Raw genomic sequence first — 12,293 nt, forward strand, 5'->3', positions numbered from 1 at the left:
ATAGGAATTAACTAATAGTAGTTTTCATATGAGACGCGGTCGCGCATATGCGCGAGAGCTTATCCTCACACATAGATCAATCTTCTTTTCGGCTCTCCCGGTTCTGATCTGTTCCGTCTATAATCACATCAATTAATTAACGAATCATTTCAGATTAACAACACAGCAAATCTCGGGCATTATATTCTCCGCCCCTAAGATACGATTTCGTTCCCGAAATCACAGGCAATCAATCAGATATAAAAGCAGATACAATAAGGAATGGAGAATAGAAGCTAAATAAGAATACTTCGTGGAAGTTAGATCCTCATTTAGTAATTCCTCACATTTGGTCACTTTAGTAGTCAACTCAAAGAAATCCCGGAACTCCGCCCCTGAAAACTTGTTTCTTAGTTCAAAACTCAATCTTTCTGGCCTATTTTCATAAATTCTATATCTGGAAAGAAAACATTGCAACTATTTTTCAAATTTTTTTTAATTTATCAATATACAATTCAACAGACTCCCACTTCTTTGTGTGATTCTATATAAATCAGCAATTTACACTTCTGGCTCATTTCTATATAAAAAAACAATTTGCGAAATTGCCTTTCCATTTCTTGCCATGTTAAAATAATTTTTAGGCAAAGAGGTATACCAAAAAAGTTATACCAATGAGTGAGTAGAAAATAACATGAGTTTTAAGTTGGCGAAATTCTCTAGATTAGCCAACTCCCCATGTTGGATAGTGAATCTGTCCTATATGCAAGATTTATTGTCTTGTACAGAGAACAAGATGAATTCAGACGTTTTATAACCCTTAGGATATGGGTTATTCATATCTATGTAATCCAGATAAAGTTTGTGAAATCTAGGCGACCAATTTGTCATAATATCGACCCATATAATTCCTACATTACTTTCTCGTGTATTTAGTCACATGAGTTTCCTTAAATGTTCATGGCCATGAATTTGGCCTTCAAATGATTAAATCATATCTTGAACTGGAACTTCATGTGCAACTCTTTCAACATTATCTTCTTCAAAATTTGTTGGAACTTCCACTCCCTTCACTTTCTTTGATTGTTTCGTCTTTTCGACGGAATACATTTTCTCTCACCGGATATGCCAATTTTTGCTCATATAAAATTTGTAGCTTGTGGGCGTGTCAGGTGCAAGTGAATCAGTTTGTGTAAAAACTAAAAAAAAAAAAAAAACTAACATCTTGAACAAAATGATTATGAATTCCAAACTTAATCATTAATAATCATATGTTAAGCTATTAAACTCACCAAAACAAAGGGACAAGAATAAAAATAAAGTTGAATGTTTAAGAAATAAATTTCTGACATGATTATATATTCATAAATCACGAAGAATTCACAAAATATGGAAATTTACAATAAACTTTTTTAAAAACAGGAATGAAAAATGCATAAAGCATTTGAAAATTGATAAAAAAAAAACTTGAACATAAAATTTAGAGATTTTGCAGTGTGATTGCAAGTTTCTGGAGTGTTGAGACGTGTTTTCCTCAATCTACTTATGTTTTCCTTTTGTTTCACCTATGGAGAGTTCCTCCAATTTCTGCCAATATTCACGATTTTCTTTTCTTGTCCTCTATTTTACTCGCTCAAAATTTCTCTGGATAACTGGCGGGATTCATCTGTCACTGTTTTGGGCTTCGTCAAGTAATTTTATCCTATTGGACCTGAGCTAAATCTATCGGGTCAAAATTTTTTTAGCACAAATACTTGTATTAAATTATCTTATGCTATATTTTAAATAATGTATATGAGCACCCTTAATATTTGTAGACATTTAAATTTCAACTATGCTATATCTTTTATAATTTAAACAAGACAATATTACGTAAATATTTGCCAAGAATATTTTATTTTACATACGAGGTGGGTCCAATGGCCCAATGACAATGTTTAAATAGCGTGGGCTTTCAATTGGTTGGGCCAGAACTCTTTCTGGATAATGAGATCCGATAGTAAGACATATTACTTGGAAATTAGTCGGTTTGGGGCTACCCCTTTACTTTGTAGGTTGGTATAAATTATAAGAATATGTGTCTTGTGAGACGGTCTCACGAATCTTTATCTGTGAGACGGGTCAACCCTACCGATATTCATACTAAAAAGTATTACTCTTAGCATAAAAAGTACATTTTTTTATGAATAACCCAAATAAGTGATCTGTCTCACGAAACACGACCTGTGAGACGGTCTCACACAAGTCTTTGCCAAATTATAATAATGATAAATTGCCTAAAAAACATATAAAATGAAAGGCTAAATAATCAAATCTTCTATTTTATATCCTACTTATTTTGTATTATTCTCATTTATTGTAAAATGTGACCTTAATTAACGTTACTTGTCCATTTGACGAAATAAATCTTATGAGAAGATCGGGAGATCAATACACGTTCATCATATCGAACCGCGGGATCGTACAAAAAATGGGAAAATTTTGAAACCACTGTTAAAATATGTCTATAGAACGCAAGATTCGGTATTTAATGATACCCCTTTGGATTTTAGGTTCATACAACACAAAATTTTCGTGAGACGGATGTCACCCATGAAAAAAAATTATTTTGTATAAAAAAATATTATTTATTATGTAAATATGAACAAAGTTGACTCGTCTCACGGATAAAGATCCATGAAACTGTCTCACGAGAGAGCTACTAATCCCGCTAATATGATTAATAATAAATGAAAATCCAACGGATGGAGAAAATGTGAAATATTAATTGCTTATATAGCTTATTTGTTGTTAGATTTTTTAAAATTAAAATAATTAACAAAAACACTATTTTTAAAATTTCAAGATATAATATTTTTTCTACTTCCAATTTAAAAAAGAAAAATATTTATTTTTGTACGCATGTGTAGGAAAGCTAGTTAACAATAGTGGGTGAAACTGGTTAGGTCGATGCTACATTTGGGGCTGTGTCCCCACATAATTTGGATGAACAAGATTCACACACATATGTGATTTTAAAAAAATTAGTGGACTCCATGTATGTGTGGCTAAATTTGGACCCTTGATTCTATCATGGGGTAGTGCTCTTACATGTAGGATGGAATGAACCGGTGAAACTTCGTGTCCAGATACATTTTCAGGGAGAAAGTAAAAATTGTAAAATGGAGATCAAATATGTGTATCGAAGAAGGGTGAAAGGGGAGCGGCCCCCATGTTATTAATCAAGATTTTGTCATTTACTTCAGGTAAAAAAAAATAAAGGTCCATTTTTAAACCAGTCCTCCTCTCCCATTGATTAATATGTTTTCTGTAATTTTTTTAAAAAGATTTAATGATTTTTTTCAATTAAAAATTATATAATTATTATTATTATTTTTATTATTCCCGACCGTTCCGTAACTAGAACCACCACCTCCTCGACGTTCTCTGCGACGGCCACGGGAAACATGTTTGCATGTCGTGGTTTACTTCCAGTTCACTGAGCAAACTCCTTCTGCTGCTTGAATCCAGGGGTTCATGCCCACTTTATGTTTCATGATTCACTTAAAATGCTTTTACAATTCACAGTTTCGTCGTGGACATATTCGAAACACAGGATAGACATGAGAACATAAAGCTGATTAATGACATTCCCCTTTTGGTTCCCGAGGTAGCAATGTCCTCGAGTATGAACGTTTATAAATGACTTAAAACTGTTATACGTTCTCTGTTTCTTAAAAAAAAAATTGAAATTCAGGTTCCACAGCAGAGAAATGGTGAGGAATGTGGTGTTTTTGTTCTGTACTATACACATCTTTTCATGGAGAGTGCTCCTCAAGAGTTGAGCATCAATAAAGGCTACCCTTACTTTGTGAGTTAAATGTTTTATTTCTTCACTTTGTCCATTGATGCAAGCTCGCGAATCATGTCGTAACATGTGGCGCTACGTTGTTTGTTGTTGCTGGTTCGACGCAGATGAGAAACGATTGGTTCGGCGAGGAGGAGTTAGAGGGTTTTTTATGAAAAGTTGGAGTCGCTCGAAATTGAGTCTAGCGATGAGGAGGAATGACATCTTCTAGTTAACGTGCATACATACACATAGTGTTGTTTTTGTTGTCATTTGTAAACTGCAAGAATTCTTGACTGCATATTGAAGTGTGGGTACAAATTCTCAGTTTCACATCAATTACCATTGAGACACTTTAAGTGTAGCACTCTACTTCAAAAATTGCTTGCTTGAATCTCGTGTTGAGTTGTTGTAGTGAAAAAAACATTTACGAATGAGAGAGACCTCGAAGCCATATTAATAAAAATCCTTCTTCCTTTAAAAAAAAATCAACAATACAATATCTGTCCTGAGACTCAAGACTCTGTTTATTTGCCTGTGATGTAAAAAACCCCAATCGATCCCTAATGTTAACAAATATCTATTCAACTACCATTTATTCTGTTTTATTAAGACATTCGTATGCTGGACCATGAAATAGTATCAAACCCGATTTAAGTATATAAAATTATTATTATCGTGTAATTAAATATTCGAGGATGAGATTTTCTGAAAGTATGAATTCGAACATAAGTTTAAAATTATTATTTAATGGATTTATTTTAATTCTTTCGAATATTTGATGGGAGAAGATCTAATCAAGATTAGACATCATGAACAAATAGAGACATATCAGAGCCTAAGATAGTTTATGAATCAAGATAACATGTTCCTAAAAATAGTATCAGATTCATCTAAACTCTCCGGAGATCTTAGAGAGATACAAAAGATGGTATAGTATGACAATCAGTTATACTATATATCACGTAAAATTTTAAAAAATCTTTGGAAAAAAAAGAAAAAATTATTGGAACACTAAAAGATATTCAAACAAAAATCCAAATCTAGAACAACAACACAGTTCTAGTAAAAGAATCTCGGAAGGAAAATTATTACTATCATTTGGTATCGATCTCTTGTTATATAAGGCAATATAAAATTATTATTCGATAATTTGATATGATTAAAATAATTATTGTGTTGATTAATTAAAATAATTAATTATGTCAAATAAATTTAAAAATATGTTAAAAATAAATATTTTAAAATATCAGATATTTAAACAATATAAAATACATAAAAATTAAAAAGCACAATATTACTAAATAAATACAAATAATAACTAAGCTCAAATTACTATTTTCAGTATCATATTACACAATACATATTTATATATATGCTTACCAAAAGGAAGAAGAACAAAACCATCCACAAACCCTCTGCCCGACGCCCTCCTCTTCCAGCTACTGCCGCCGCAGAGTCGAGCCACCAACTGCCGGAGATGAAGCTTAAAACCCAAAAACCTATTTCCCCAAGCTCTATGTTCCGTTCCTGTTCTGAAATCGGAAGAAAACAGAGCATTCAATCACGGTTGGCGGCTCTGTCTCAGTGTGTGCTTCTTGGTTCGATTTTTGCTTCGTTCTTTGGTTGATTTGTGGCGTATTGAGTAAGGATCAAAGTCCTTTATGTTTTCCAGCCATGTTCCCCAGCGTGAACAGGAGCTCCGACGACATTTTCCGATACTGTTCCAACTGCTGCACCACCACGAGGAGTCTAGCTGCTCATTAGCTAGAATTTATTCCATTCAAAGAAACAAACATTACCATGAACAAAAATTTTAAAAATCAAGGTTTGCAATGTACGCATATATCAATAGTTGTTGTGCAACAAATGCAACCAAACCTTAGTTTGAAACTATTACCAGTCTCAAAATACAAAACCGACTTGAACAACTATCAAATTTTCTTCAAATCCTAAGATGATTGAATATTCACACGACCGAATAAATTCAACAATAACAACAAATAATTTAATTAATTTAACTATAAGTCAAAAATTCTCAATGTTGAATATTATTGTCACAATTAATATCTAACAAAGCTAAAATAATGCAACTATTTCTAAAAATTACTAAAATTGAATTTATTTAGTAAATATTCAACATAACGATTTAATTACTAGAATTTTGTTACAGTATTCCCAATATTATATTAGAATTCATGGTGATGTTTGTTCCGATAATGTTTGTATCTCCTTTTTTTATTGATTTCTGAATTTTCTTTTTTGAGGATAATTTCTGAAATTTCAAAAGGCTCGTCCAAGGAAAATACTTTTGATTACGGTCATGACTAATGAATTAATATTTGTTTATACCAACGCGGACATTAAATTCTTCTTGCATACAATTACCAATCAGAAATCTTTTTGTTCCAATAAGAAAATATTTGAATTGATAGAAAAAAGTGTATGCATCAGTTTCAATCCGATAATGCGATATTATAAACTAGTTTGGTATACAAGGTTGCATCCTTCAACATCATTAATACATGACAAAAACTTGTGTGAGACGGTCTCACGAGTCGTATTTTGTGAGATAGATATCTTATTTGGATCATCCATGAAAAAATATTACTTTTTATGCTAAGAGTATTATTATTTATTGTGAATATCGGTAAGGTTGATCCGTCTCACAAATAAAAATTCGTGAGACAATCTCACAAGAGACTTATCGAACATATCTTTCTATGTTCCTATTTCCTATGATTCCATAACTACAAAATCAGTAAGAATATCATATAAAAACTTGTGAAAGTATCTGTGCATTCATACTCTCCATATGGAAAAGAAAACGTAAGTGCAAAAGAAAGAGTACTTAAACCATTGACTTTTGATCTTAAGAGTGAAACCCCAAGACCCAGATAATCTTGAGAAATTAAATTTATTTTAGATTTAGATAAAACACTCGAACCCGTTGAATAAAAAAAAATAAAACAAAACATAGAACCAGTTCAATGCATAGATTAATTGTTTAACTCAAGCCAAAACCCTAAAAGGGAAACCAGAAAAAACAAATAAAAGTAACCCATCACTGTACCTCACAGACCTACGGAATTCAACACTTTGAAGAAGGATCTTCATTTTCTTCTTTAGGCAACTCATTAAGATCAAAATCCAAGATTTTAGTAGCAGATTGTGTCTTCTGCTCCGGCATATTACCAGACCAATGGTGTCTCTGGTGACCTCCGAGAGCTTGGCCAGATGGGAATTTCTCGAAACATATCTTACATGTGTGTGTTCTTTCATCACCAACTGATTCTGGGGTTGCTGCAATATTTTTCTCACTCGAAGCAATTTTGCCAGTTTCTTGATGACATGTATTGGTGATATATTGCTTCTTACGTCTGTGATCAATGGCGTTGTAGATTACCATCTTGAACTTGTTGTGACTCGATTTGTGGCCACCCAATGCCAAGTGACTCGAAAACGCTTTGCTGCAGAAACTGCAAGCGTATATTTTGGGGGTATTCGGTGCCGCAGGAGAAGAGGTTACCCGGTTTTTGATATCCGCGGGTTGATCATCTGTACTTCCCTCCCGCACCCTGGATGAAGTTGAATTCCTGATATCGATCTCTGGTTCTCTGGTTTCTCCATCATGATCCGTGTCCGTATTTTTTGGATAATCCACCCCAGAATCAGTTTTTGAATCTTATTATCACCCCTTCCAGGCCCATTCTCAGTTTCCCTCTAATTTTCGCTTCAACTTTTCAGAAATCATCACCGGACCCTAACTTCTTCCCCTTCTCCTTCTCCTTCTCCTTTTCCTTCTCCTCCTCCCCAGAACTCGAACCTCGACAAGAATCAAGAAGATCAGGCTGTACACTTGCTTCAGAACCCAAAACTTGCGGATAATGATTGTTATCCTGATCGCGACTCGAAACGCCCGGAGAATCAAGAACAGGCGGCGGCCATATCTGTTGGCGAATGGTTCTAGTTTTCACAGGAATGGGTTTCAGATACTTGGATAACTCAACCATTGAAGGCCGCGAATCAATATTTTCGCCTGCTACGATATTTTTCGGACTCTTGAGTCTCCCTTCAATCATTCGCAGAAATCTTTTACCAGTTGCAAAGTATCCTAATTCAAGTCGAAGAAGCAATTTAAAGTTTTGATCGAATTATAAGGAAACAAAAGAAGTTCTCATTCATTAAATAGGCAATGAATCCATCTGCTACCCCCGAAACGTTCCTTTTTAAATTATATAGCTATAATAATATTTTTGGAAAATTAGTTATTTCTCCTCGTTATTTGCGGAATTTTACCTATTGAATTCCTGATTGATAATAATAAAAATAAAAATAATAAAATAACAATAATTAGTTACTTATCAGTGAAGTACTAAATAATCAGAAATCTTTTAGCTCAAGTAATTGCATCTAGATGGATTGTCCATAGTCTATTTTTCGTCCAAGAAACTTTAAATTTGCAGTTTTACTCCAATAAATTGTTCCCTATTTCATTTTATAAGCCGGACATGATAGCAAGTTTCAGTGTTATATCATAATTTTTCGACATCATATCAATAGTCCAACGAAAAAAAGTTTAAACGAATACACTGACCTACTTATATCACTAAAACTGCAATTTGGAATATTTTGGACAAATTAATAGAACAAAATAGAATTTAACATTTCATGAACATTCCAGAAAAACTTTGATAATAGGATTGTTCAAAACAGTTGTGTTCAAGTTGTTCAAAAAATCTACCGTATGAAACAGTGAATCGAGAAACAAATGAAATAAAAATATATATTTCGTAATTCAAAAAATATACATATTAAATAAACAAACCTTTGAATTGGGTAGAAATCTCAGAAAATATACGAGTAATTGATCAGTGATGTATGTATATATACAATTATATATGGCAAAAACTTGTGTGAGACGGTCTCACGGGTCGTATTTTGTGAGACGGATCTCTTATTTGGGTCATCCATGAAAAAAATATTATTTTTTATGCTAAAAGTATTACTTTTTATTGTGAATATCGGTTATTTGGGTTATTCATGAGACCGTCTCACAAGAGACCTACTCATTATATATGTGTGTGTGTGTGTGTGTGTGTGTGTGATGGTGAAGAGTGGAGAAGGAAGAAGCTCTTTCTTTTACAGGAAGAAATTGTGAATTAGTTTGTGTTTTTGTGTATATACATTCATTCATTTTTTTTTTTGACAGAAAAACTTGTAATTTTATTCAAAACAAAGTAAGATACTCGATTATAAGCTTTACTAACCAAACAGGAAACTCTCCACAAATCCACACGAAAGGTGAGGGAGATGAAATAGCAAAAGAGGCTAACGAGTGCGCAACACCATTTGCGGTGCGCAAGACATGTTCTCATTCTAAATGGGCATGAGTTGCCAATAAATTCCTAATCTTTGTTGGAAAGGCCCCAGTGTATCCAAAGTCCTCTGCTGGACTAGTGAGTCGCTTGCACTGCCATCAGAGAATCCGATGTAATCTGGTTTATCCTCAAATTTTGAGTCTGAGTCATTTGAAATCCTTCCTCAATTGCAATAAGTTCAGCGGCTACTATAGATGGTGGTTTAGTAATTTGCTTCCCAAAAGCTAGCAATGTCTGGCCCTCGTGATTTCGCACAACACCGCCGATTGCATATCGATTGGAATTGACATTATAAGCTGCATCTACGTCCAAACGCAATTGGTTGATTGGTGGTGCTATCCATCGACTCGGTGATGATATATGTTCTCTCTTCTGCTTGCTGAAATTAGCATGGATGTTCTCGCCTCTTGGTAACCGCAGAGCATGGTCTCGCACCATTCGACATTAATACCCTTCTTCTTAGAATCATTGTTATGTACTGTTCTAAGTCTCTCCATCCATACTGCATAAGTTCTTGTGGCAAAGAATTCAAAATCCTTTCTGTTAAGTTTGCTCTTCATCCATAAAGTAATATCAAACACCTCCATCATTCGTACTATCTTTAGAAATGGCCAATAACTAGTATCTTTCCAGCAACTTCTGATCGCTGGGCATGAGAACAAAGCGTGACTAGATGAGTCATAAGCAAAGTGGCATAATGGACATGTTCCAATGGTAGGGATATGATGTACCAGCAGATTACCTGATGTAGGGATTATATTATGCAAAATCCCGCCACAGAAGATACAGACTTTATGGGGTATCGAAAGAGACCACAAGAATTTCCACCAACTTTTTAAGTACACTTCAGAACTATTCGTAGGTGGATCATAAAATCCAATTGCCGACTTGTACCCGTGTCTCACCGAATATTTACTTATGTACTTATTACTTTTATTTATATATTCTATTATATATATAAATTTCATTAAAAAAAAGAGAAAATTAAAAATAATAAGCTAACAGAAGTATAAGTTAAACAGTAATTAAGTAAGGTTTATTTGGTGAATATCTGGTGTTTTCTTACTTAATTATCCTTTATTAGGATGCTTATTTGACTTTAAGTTATCTTCTAAAGTAGATAAACACATAATCTTTTTAGATTTGAAGCGATATAATTTATATAAAAATTTATGTGACAATTTTATGAGACGGATTTCCGACCCAATGACTCATGAATAGCATTACTTTTTATGGCATGAGTATTATATTTCACTGTAAAATATAATTTTTGTTATTTTATATATAAATATTATGTAATCTATATTGATTTAAGCGAAAAATATTATTTTTTTATATCTAAAGTATATTGAGTAATATATGATGATTTGAGTGAAAGATACTGTTTTTATATCAAAGTATTTATTTTCACTACAAATGTGGATCAGGTCGACCCATATAATTATATATATCAATAAGATCGTATTGCACATAAGACCTATTCCCATAATTTAATGATGAATATATGCTTGTGTATATATATTAATAATTTAATTTTTATTATATCCAATTAATATTTAGTAAGTTAATTTTAAATATTTAAGACAAAAATCATATAATATAAATATTTATATTAAAATTTAGCACGATAAGTTTGTTAAAATCAATTGTTATTATTGAATCACATAAAATAGAATTGGTCTAAATATAATCATTAGACATCTGTGTCTAGGCACGCACGAGGACATAAAGTAATTATTATTTTGAATTTTTTGAAAATTTAAGCCGTAGATTAACTAAATTTTTGTGGCAGCTAATGTTGATTAAATTTCATTTTTTGTTAGGAAGAATAAATCTTTTGTTGCTTAAAATGATGAGTCTTCTTTCTTTAAATTTTTGCACGAAATTGGATTGAAAATAGGAATTATATTCTGAGTTTTAGGGGGTTTTGGGAGACATGAATGGCACATGACTTTTTACCATTAGTTTTAACTTTCAAATCGACGGAAGAGCCAATTTGGTCAAATCTAAATGTTTCAAAATTTTGATCAAGTTGGTCCTTCTCTCGATTTAAGGGTTAAAAGTAATGATAAAAAGTCACATCAAGTCCACAAAACTTTCCTAAAACCAAATAGAATCCCTAATTTCAATCCAATTTCGTGCAAAAACTTAAAATAAAAAAGACCCGTCATTTTAATTTTTCACAAATACCAAATTCATAAAACCCCTAATTCTCAAAGTCGAAATACTAATTCGAATAAATCTCTAATGGAAAGATTAAAAAACATAATAATCAATAAAAAAACCACAGTATCCAGGAAAATCGGATTTATATAAAAATCTTAATATTGACTTTTAATGACTTTTATAGATTTTAAAAATCTAGATGTATTCAACTTAGACTTTTACATACTATATAGAAGTCTAGTGGTATTCAAAATAGACTTTTATAGAGTTTTAAAAAGTCAAGTGGTATTCAACATTGACTTTTAAAAACTCTATAAAAGTTTATAGGTATTCAAATTTTCAATACACTTTTAATAACTTCATGGAATTAATCAACATACAAACATTAAAACCTAAAATACAACTATAAATTGTCAAAAATTGTATTTGGTTCAACCCAAAGATTTGGATGGATTTTTAAAACTTCTAACTCATACACAAGCTGTTTATCTCTTTTCTTATTTTCTCTCCTCTATTTCTATTACTCTCTCAAATTTTGGAAGTATATCTCTATATATATTTTCATCTTTCTTTTTTTATTTTCATTTTTTGGCTGATTGTTCATTTAATAATTTTTTATTTTAATATCATAGGAAATTTTAAATTCCATAATTGATTTTGTGATTTTTAATTTATGATTTATACAAATTAATGTAATATGCAGTAATAATAAAAGATGATCCAAAAAAATATCGCTTAATTCTTAATAATTGAATAGCCTCGCACCAACCACGATTTTTTAAATTCTTTTTATCATTTTCAATTTCAATTAATATGTAAGCTATGATATTTTTATACAAAATTATATTCACACAAATATTCTTTTCACATGTATATTATCAATTTAAAAACAAATTTACAGATTAATCAATTGATGTATTTTAAAAAAATTTATAAGCATG

Source organism: Primulina tabacum, unplaced genomic scaffold (genome assembly GCF_025594145.1).
Source record: "Primulina tabacum isolate GXHZ01 unplaced genomic scaffold, ASM2559414v2 Contig440, whole genome shotgun sequence".
NCBI lineage: Eukaryota > Viridiplantae > Streptophyta > Magnoliopsida > Lamiales > Gesneriaceae > Primulina > Primulina tabacum.